Source organism: Limulus polyphemus, unplaced genomic scaffold (assembly GCF_000517525.1).
Source record: "Limulus polyphemus unplaced genomic scaffold, Limulus_polyphemus-2.1.2 Scaffold4635, whole genome shotgun sequence".
In the NCBI taxonomy this organism is placed as follows: Eukaryota; Metazoa; Arthropoda; class Merostomata; order Xiphosura; family Limulidae; genus Limulus; species Limulus polyphemus.
In genome coordinates, this window is record NW_013670245.1 from 17,862 (window position 1) to 26,707 (window position 8,846).

Sequence of the window (8,846 nt, forward strand, 5' to 3'; positions counted from 1 at the left end):
TATAACTTACCCAATTATAAACCCCAAATAAAAGTTAGGTGAACAATAACCCACCCAATGATAACACCCAAATAAAGTTAAGGTGAACAATAACCCATCCAATGATACACCCAAAGTAAAGTTAGGTGAACAATAACCCACCCAATGATACACCCAAAGTAGAGTTAGGTGAACTATAACTTACCCAATAATACACCCAAAATAAAGTTAATGTGAACAGTAACCCACCCAATGATACACCCAAAGTAGAGTTAGGTGAACAATAACCCACCCAATGATACACCCAAAGTAGAGTTAGGTGAACTATAACTTACCCAGCAATACACCCAAAATAAAGTTAATGTGAACAGTAACCCACCCAATGATACACCCAAAGTAAAGGGCATGACTGATATGTGCAGGGTTTTAAATCTTCTATACATGGTATACGTTATGGTCACATTAACTTGGAAAGTAGAAAACAGTGGATTTGAAATTTTTAACTTTTGTCCTGAACGGTCACTTAAATAAGCACGGAATCCCTTGAATTCAGGTATAGCCGTTCCTAATTTTAATCTACTGATCCGAGGGAAGGTAGTCTGCCAAGAACATCCGCCTCCGTATGGGCTTTCTGCGATTCTTTTGAATTTAATAACAGGACTGACTGGTACTTTTCTAACGTCTCAGCAGCTCAAAGTTTGGAGTATGTTAAGCGGAATTACATCTCAACCTACAAACTTTGTTATTACACGTTTACTACAAGGCCAGAACTGTCCTAGTAAACACTTAAACTATAGTGTGGTTTTAAAAAACAAACACAACAACAACAAAAACATATTCAAAACGATTATTTCTTAAAAAGGAGTTGTTCTAAGGAACTAAATTTCATCAGAAACACATTGAAAATCGTAAGTTGCATTTAGGAAAGTTTAAAAATTGTACAGGGTGTTCCAAAAACCTCTCATAGAAACTCTTGAACATTCTCAATCAGCATATTTAGCCTATCCCTGAATGAAGCTACTATACAGACAGGTTTATCAATCAGCATATTTAGCCTATCCCTGAATGAAGCTACTATACAGACAGGTTTATCAATCAGCATATTTAGCCTGTTCCTGAATGAAGCTACTATACAGACAGGTTTATCACTCAGCATATTTAGCCTATCCCTGAATGAAGCTACTATACAGCCAGGTTTATTTCGTAGCCATATACCAGTCTCTAACATAGCCTTTGACTGCTTGTAGTGAGAAAGGAAAGATGGTCAAGGGGTTTACATATTGGGGGGGGCTCCCTCATTACAGCTATTTGTAGTGGGGAATATAGAAAGATTAGGACTAGAATTTGCTTTCCAGGTGCTAAAGAGTACAATAGATTATAGTGTGTTGACGGTTTAGTTGCTAATACTGAAGTATGTTCTGTTTTTTTATATGATCGAATGATGCTGTGCGTTGTAAATCAGAAGAGTTGTTTAAAAAGAACTCCTTCAGAAGCTTCCGGACAGAAATAGGCGCGTGGTCCTTTCAGGAGTGCTCCCTCAGGCTAGATGCAGGAATGGATAACTTGGCAGGGTACAGGGCTTAAATGAAAGATTAGCAGGAATATGCTCAGAGCAACAGGTGTGTTAGTTTTAAGGGTTAGGGTTAGGTAGCAAGATGTTCACAGACGTTCTACATATGTTCCTTAGAGATGGTTTAAATTAAACTTGCATAGCGAAGAAGCTTGACAGGCTGGGAATAAACAAATTTGATGGGTCAGCTAGAGCAATGAGGAGATTTAGAGCATAACAAGTTTAAGTAATCGTACTAAAATCAAGGATACATTAAAATGATATTATTCTAATGTTAGCAGCATTAGAGCTTCAGATGATATGGAAAACTATTATATAATGGAAAATGCTGAAACTTGGTTAGATTTGCAGAAAATCGATAATGGGAAATATTTTGAAGTTCCAGTTTATTTAATAGTGATAGATTTTTGATCAGAGATGAGCTGCAGCCTGGTGAAACAACGAAAAAAAAGGTGAACAAGATGTTGAATCTATATGTTTTACAATCAGGAGTTTTAGGGTTAGAAAGTGTTTAACTGTTAATTATTATAGGTCATGTGATCACAGATTAGGTCAATGAAAAATCATATAATAAGATCAGGGTTGTTATTAATAGAAATACTGATCTAATAACTATGGGAGTTTTAATTTTAAACATGTTAATTGGAATTGTATGGAGTCAAATAGTGAGGAAAACAGATTTGTTCAAGTGATTCATGATATTTTTTTATACCAAAATGGAGAAAGAGAGCCAAGCTGTGGGGAATCCATCCTAGATTTACTGTTAGCCACAATGAGGATTTGGTTTCAAGAGGTGAAAGAGGGAAACATTTGGGGAAGAGTGGTTACAGCATAATTAGGTTTAATGTTTTTGTTTCCTGATATAAAAAGTAATCAAAGTTCAGTTACTAATTTTCAGAAGACCAGATTTGAGACCATGACACAAGATATACCATTAGTGATGAGGATGATGAATTAAAGGTGACGTGGGGACAGACTTATGAAATTTTAGAAAATATATTGCTTTTAATTCGAGATAGGCATGTTCCTAAAAGATAACAGGGAAGATAAAACTTAATTGGCTTGTTGAAGACATAAAAATAAAATCAGAGACGAATCTCATAAGCCTAAGAAGTTTAAACTGACAGAGACATTGGTAGATTTACAAAAGTGTAGGAAAGAATTAGGAATCACTAAAAGGGTTTGGGGAGAAAAAAGGTGACTTATAATGTTGAAACTAAAAGCAAGGATTTTTGTAAACATGCCAAATGTAATCACGATGATATAATGCTGGTTGGAAGGTTTTTGTTGAAGATTATCAGATGGCTGAAACATTAAATGTTTTATATCTTTTAAGATTTTAAAAGAGCGATACTCTTAGCCTTGAATATTCTATGAGGAATATTGGAATTGACTCGAATCATGTGGGTACTAATCCCTTGGTGGTAAGTAGAAAGATTTAGAGATGAAAAATGTAAAGCATCAGGATAACCAATAGCTTCTTCGGGGATTTAAATGAGTTCTAAAACCAAACACGCAAGTCTATCTCTTGCGTTTTTAATAGGTCGATAGAGACTAAGAAGATGCCTGAGAACTGGAGAATTCCTACTGTTACTACAATTTTTAAAGAAGGTGATAAGAATTGCCCTGGAACTTAGAATCCAGTTAGTCTTACTTCTGTAATGGGAAAAATTCTACAGAGCCTAATAAAAAGAAGCTTTAAAAATATTTAGAGAAATATTATGTCATAAATTAAACCTAACGTGGATTAACCAAAGGGAAATATTTCCTTACTAACCTGTTACTTTTTTTTTAGTAGAATGTTATCTGTTATGTAAATGACTGATGTGTGTTACTTGTATTTTCATAAGGTAACACAGAAGATCAGCTAAGAAAATCTCACTAGTAGTGGTTGGGGAAAGACTAGTTAATTGATTTGTAAGATTGTTTGGGATACAGTGTACAGTTTTGATGTATTTATCTAAGAAAATATATTGACTTATTGAAGAGGATTCAGAGGAAGACTACTGATGTGCAAGGGTTATCTTATAACGATAGGTTAAGATCTATTAACAATGAGAATCGAGACAGTAAAGGCCTCTAATTTATACGCGTTGTACTTTGAAGACAAAAGGATGATATGACACATGTTTAAGATTTGGAAAAATACAGGACAAGCTCCAGTTTTCTGACAGGTTGATTAACTTATGGAATGCGTTGCTGTCGGCAGTAGTAGAGATTAACACTTTACATGAGTTTGGAATGGGAATGGTTTAAATTTTTACTTTTCTTTAAGGTGGGTGGGCAATAACAGTCTCGAAGGACCAAATGGTTCTTTCTTGTCTATTTGTTAAGTACTATCAGTTCTGGACATTGTTCATTGAACCTCGCACTATTCACGAACTGGTAATCAACTGACAAATCTCGTGTTATTGAAAGGAAAAGAAAGAAGATAAATAAAAGGAAAATTAAATAGCAAGATTTAGATAAGTTTTGAAACATCCTCTAAAACATCCCGTTTAAACCTACGTGCTGGTGATGCTCTAGAAGTAACTAATTGTTAAGGTATAATCACTTTGAATATAGGGTTTTTCGTTATAATCACCCTTATAACGCTACTTAATGTTTCCAGAGACTCTGAGCTCGAGCTTAGAAGAGTGTGGGACATCAGAAGTTCTTTGATCCATGTACACATTGGTATCATGAACTCTGTACTGACGTGTCTGTTGCACGTGCGCTTCAGTCTGACAACGTCATTATTCGACTGTGAAGATTACAAAGAAACGTGGGCCAAAGCACAACAGAAGATTGACAGATCCTCCCCCCCACCTCCCGTTTCCTTCTCTCCTTCTCCCTTCCTCGTGCTATGGACATGCTCTAGTCTTTGTAAAATCCCGTTTTGTCACCGAATAAAACGTTGTTAGAACGAAATACGCGCAGGGACGAAACAAATCAATAAAAGTAGTGAAAAATGTTGGTCAGTCATAATGAGTTGTCGAGCAAACAGTAACACTTGACCAGTCTAAAGGCAAATCTTGGTCTTGTAACATTTTAATAAAATGAATATGTTACCCATTTTTAACGTTGATTAATTACCATTGAGGTAATTACATTTTTTAACTATTCAGAACTTTCAATGTCAACACCTCGCATCCAGTGCTGTAATGTAATTATAAACTTCTGAGAAGCACTAAGTCTTACTGACGTACTCGTTGCTGTTTTTAGATCTAATTACAACCAATACGATAGACGCTTCTTTGTTATGTAACAATTAAACTTTGTGCAAAGCTTTAAAACGTTTTGTCCTGTCCTGTTACACCCTGCGTAAAACTTCCTAACGAGTTTTGTCCTGTCCTTTTGCACCTTGTGTAAAACTTCCTAACGAGTTTTGTCCTGTCCTTTTGTACCTTGTGTAAAATTTCCTAACGAGTTTTGTCTTGTCCTGTTGCACCTTGTGTAAAACTTCCTAACGAGTTTTGTCTTGTCCTGTTGCACCTTGTGTAAAACTTCCTAACGAGTTTTGTCTTGTCCTGTTGCACCTTGTGTAACACTTCCTAATGAGTTTTGTCTTGTACTGTTACACCTTGTGTAAAACTTCTTAACGAGTTTTGTCTTGTCCTGTTGCACCTTATGTAAAATTCCTAACGAGTTTTGTCTTGTCCTGTTGCACCTTGTGTAAAACTTCCTAACGAGTTTTGTCTTGTCCTGTTGCACCTTGTGTAAAACTTCATAACGAGTTTTGTCTTGTCCTGTTGCACCTTGTGTAAAACTTCCTAACGAGTTTTGTCCTGTCATGAAGCAACTGTTCATCTCTCAGTTTGAGTTATTCTAATAAATACAGATACAAATTTCTTGTCAGTTTATATTAGGCTTGTCTGTATGTGTGCTTTATCATTACACACATAATGTTGAACTAAGGACTTTTAATTTTTATAATATTAATTCTATTTTCTAATTATTGATTATGTCGATCATGCTAGAACTAAGTACTTATAACCATAAAATAATGTGTGTTTGTTCGAAAGTTTATTTATCAATTAAATTTCATTCTGTTATAGTCATGTATTCCTATTGGAAAAACATTAAGGGTTTGATTTTTCTGGTGAATAGATTTTAGGGTTAGTCAGGTTTACTCTAAATCTGATTTTTTGCAAGTTCAACGATTTACAATTCTTTTGAAAAGCCTTAAAATTCCGAAATGCAAAAAAAAAGTTTCTTCACAAAACGAATACATACAGGTTTAGGGTTATAAGTTTACATCTATTTTTGGAACCTTGTTTTTAAATTATTATTAGTATTTATGATAATTTCTTAAATCAAAATTCTACGTAAAGCGTTTTATTTATAGATCGGGTAATGGCAGTAATGTGGTTACTAAATATCTTAACCTTTTGGAAACCGAATTCGAATCCAATGATATGACAAAAAACGAGCTTTCTTTGCCAAGTGAATTAACCCTTTAATTCACATGTTTAATAATACTACTTGTTTCTTGACGCTTTGGGTGCAGATGTTGAAATATCATAAAAACTGACGCTCCACCCTTAAAAATCCACAACAACTTTAAAAAACTTTTTTCGGTTTAAACGCTATAAGCCAGTGAAATATTGGAAAAACCAATAGGCCTAAGACTTGTTATAAGAATAGGTTAACTGGAACGTTTTTTTTTTCACATCCCTATTAATTTTTACATCAGAGTTGTGTAAAAATAGCATTTCAGATCTATCTTTTGTTTCCCACAAGCTGCTGCCCCAATAAGCTTTTCGTTCAGTATCAAAACTCATCAGTTGAACTGGACCATGAGAAACAAAAATATTATATGAAACGCTATTTACATATGCAGTATGATACTTTAAAAACATCTGCAGTTAACTTGTTTTTATAACAGCTTTAAACAATGTTAAACTCCAGAATATTTGTTTGTTTGTTTGTTAAATCTCGCTCCAAGCTATTCGAGGGCTATCTGCGCTATCCGCTCCTAATTTTGATATGATATACTAGAGTGAAGACAGGTAGTCAACACCACTCACCGCCAACTCTTTTACCAACAAGTAGTGGGATTGACTGTCATATTATTACGCCTCCACAGCTGAAAAAGCGAGTATTTTTGGTGACGGGACTCGAACCCGCGACCTACAGATTGTGAGTCCAGTTGTCCCAGCCACCAGGCCATACAAATCGATGATAAGTATTCTTGTGAGATAGTAGGTTAGTCACACTACCTATAAATACAGAACTTTGGAACATTTTATATTTTTATTTGTTCTGTTCTTTGTTTGTGTGTGGCATAGCCAGGTGGTTAGGACATTTGACTCACAATATGGGGGTCGCGAGTTCGAATACCATTACCTTACATGCTCGCCATTTCACACATGGGGTCGTTATAATGTGATAGTCAATCGTACTTTTCGTTGTCAAAAGAATAGCCCAAGAAATGGCGGTGGGTGGTGTTGACTACTTGCCTTCCCTCTAGTCTATCAATTCCAAATTATGGAGGGCTAGCACAGATTGCCCTCGCGTAGCTTTGCGAGAAATTGAACAAACAAATCAACAAACGCTTTTTTAGGTTTATGCATTTTATGTGAAGTTAATTTTATTTTTCTTATTGCTGTTATTGCTTAAGTGAAAACGTTTTTGGGTAGCTTGAAATTGGAAGAATAACTTGTTTTTCGTGACCTCGTTGGACTTAGGGATCGAATTCCACAAGGTTGCATGTGTGGAAATACCACACTTTACTGTAAACAACACACAAGGTGATGTTTTTAAAATCTACTGTAAACAATACACAAGGAGATGCTTTTAAATCAAAATATAAGAGATTGAGAAAGAGCGGGAATATTCTATAAAATAGTTCGGCAGATGTAAGTTAAATTGAGAATATTTATTACGTTGTCGCCACCAGTGATTCAGCGATAAGTCAGTAGGCTTATAACGCTAAAAATCGGGTTTCGATACCCGTTGTGGGCACAAGCAAATAGCCCATAGTGTAACTTTATGCTCAACAGAAAAAAAAAACCAACAACAAAACAAGCAGAAAACAACAACAAAATATTACGTTGTCACTAGTTTCAAATTCGCATTATCATTTAATGTTTTGGTTTCCAGGGCAGCTGTTTAAAGCGTTATCGCTAGAGGATCTCGGCAAACGTTTGGGGTTTTACCCTTACCCTGTTGTAGCTGCTTTTCTATTCAGTGCGATATTGCTTTCAGGTTGTATGGTGGTGTTCGAGACGACGCTAGTGTTGCTATGGTTACGATCAGACAATAAAGGAGGCACGTGAGACTAGTGACGGAAAAACATTCTTTATTTAGGTAGTTTTTACCGAAAACTAAACCTTTATAGTTCTTCCATGTTCGTAGCATGTTGTTGTTCGAGATGGCGCTAGTATTGCTATGGTTACGGTGAGACTGGTGGCGTAAAAACATTCTTTGTTTCGGTAGTTTTTACCGAAAGAATAATCTTTATTGTTTTTCCCTATTCGTTGTCTGTTGTTGATAGAAACGGCGTTAATGTTGCTATGGTTACAGTAATACACTTAATCTAATATTCGTAAGACTGAAGGGTGAAAAAATAAATAATTGTTTAAGCTATTTCTTACTGTAAAATAACCCGTTATCTCCACACATTAGTTGTGTTTCTTACTGTAAAATAACCCGTTATCTCCACACATTAGTTGTGTTTCTTACTGTAAAATAACCCGTTATCTCCACACATTAGTTGTGTTTCTTACTGTAAAATAACCCTTTATCTCCCACATTAGTTGTGTTTCTTACTGTAAAATAACCCGTTATCTCCACACATTAGTTGTGTTTCTTACTGTAAAATAACCCGTTATCTCACACACATTAGTTGTGTTTCTTACTGTAAAATAACCCGTTATCTCCCACATTAGTTGTGTTTCCTACTGTAAAATAACCCGTTATCTCCACACATTAGTTGTGTTTCTTACTGTAAAATAACCCGTTATCTCCCACACATTAGTTGTGTTTCTTACTGTAAAATAACCCGTTATCTCCACACATTAGTTGTGTTTCTTACTGTAAAATAACCCATTATCTCCACACATTAGTTGTGTTTCTTACTGTAAAATAACCCGTTATCTCCACACATTAGTTGTGTTTTATTGATCGAAATTGCACACGTCTGAAAATGACAAATTGAGTACATTTATTGTTAGAATAACATTTAGTTCAAACCATATATTGAATATTTACACTCAACACCTGTAACACTTAGTTCAAATCACTTATTGAATATTTACACTCAACACCTGTAACACTTAGTTCAAACCACTAACTGAATATTCACAATCAACGC